This window comes from Lynx rufus, unplaced genomic scaffold (genome assembly GCF_022079265.1).
Source record: "Lynx rufus isolate CCGP_SWC_20201006 ecotype Redwood Valley unplaced genomic scaffold, mLynRuf1.p SCAF_2, whole genome shotgun sequence".
In the NCBI taxonomy this organism is placed as follows: Eukaryota; Metazoa; Chordata; class Mammalia; order Carnivora; family Felidae; genus Lynx; species Lynx rufus.
In genome coordinates this window covers 148,142,342-148,143,926 of record NW_025814834.1, presented here as the reverse complement: position 1 = coordinate 148,143,926, position 1,585 = coordinate 148,142,342, and positions in this window count along the sequence as shown.

Below are 1,585 nucleotides of genomic sequence, written 5' to 3'. Positions count from 1 at the left end.
TAAATAACCCAATAGAAAATAAAAAAAATTCTATGACAATACTGAAAAGACAAAAAATAAATCATCAATGATAAATGAAAGTTCTTACCCTTATTACTGAAAAAAAAAAGGAAAAAAAGATATGACATTTTTGACCTCGAGAATCAACAGGTCTAGAAATGAAACATTTTTTATTTTCTGCTAGTGGGAATAGTATTAAAAGCTAACACCCACTGAGTGTTTAATATCAGACTACAACTTTCAGGCATGAGAATTTGGATAATAGGATAAGAGTATATTTAATTTTTTTTTTTTTGCATGACACTCAGCAAGTACCATTGTGCTTTTATTTAATGTTTATTTTTGAGAGAGAGAGAGAGAGAGTGAGCACACATGAGTAGGGGAGAGGCAGAGAGAGAGAGGGAGAGACAGAATCCAAAGCAGGCTCCAGGCTCTGAGCTGTCAGCACAGAGCCCGACGTGGGGCTTGAACTCACAAACTGTCAGATCATGACCTGAGCCAAAGTTAGAGACTTAATCAACAGAGCTACCCCTAGGCATGGAGAGCCCCTAGGCACCCCTAGGATAGAAGTCTATTAAAACAGAATAAGCTAGTCTGCAATCACAAAAAGAAAAGGAAGTTTATTTATTTTTTAATACAAGAGTCTTGGGCACGTGTTTGGGTTGGTAAAACAGCTTTTATCTGGTCATCCCAGAAACCGCACTCCCTGTCATCTTTTTCTCCATCATCTTCATGCACACTTCCATCATCTTCATCCAGTGAAAAGCAAACTGCATGGTGGAGGATGAGCATGCCGCGTTTCCACTCACATTCCAATGGAGAAGCTGCAGTCATTTGGCATCTCTGAATATAGGAGAGCTTAGGAAATGTAGCCTAACTGTGTGTTCCAAGGAGAGCAGAATTAGGCAGTCGGCTAGTAGTCTCTGCCACAAGACTGAAGAGTCAAGGTAACGAGCTGAAATGGAATCCATTCATGTACCTCAAGGAGTGATCAGCTCCAAAAATAAACTGACAAGGTCACATTCATTAACTCATTGGAAAATCTCTCACAACACTCCCATTTGGTCCACATAACACCTCTGTTGTCAGCATTAATGTTTCTGAGATAAGTATTAGTGTTTCTATAGGGAAAATACAGGTCTGAAAGTCTTTAAAAATACCTCTAAGTCAGACAGCTAGTGAATGGTGGAGTTGAACTCAGTCTGTCCGATTCCACAGCCAGCTTCTTTGTTTAGTCTATACCACAAGGATGGAGTTAGCAAGCCCATCTTTCTCTACATTAACTACACAGAATCCATCACTAACTTTATATTCCATCACTCACTTTCAAGTCAACATGTAATAAGAATCTACTATTTGCTGGGCTCTGAACTAGTCAAATTAATATGTATTATCTCTCAATCAATTCAACCACCCTTGAGGAAGACATTTTTATTTCCCACTAAGGGTAAACTTGGCAAGAGTCACATAGCGAGTGGGCAGCAGATCCAGATTGCAAAAAGTTTAGACTCCTCACCATTAACACCATGCAGCACCCACTCTCACGTACACCCACTTCCCCAGTGAGACTTTATGAAGGCCGACT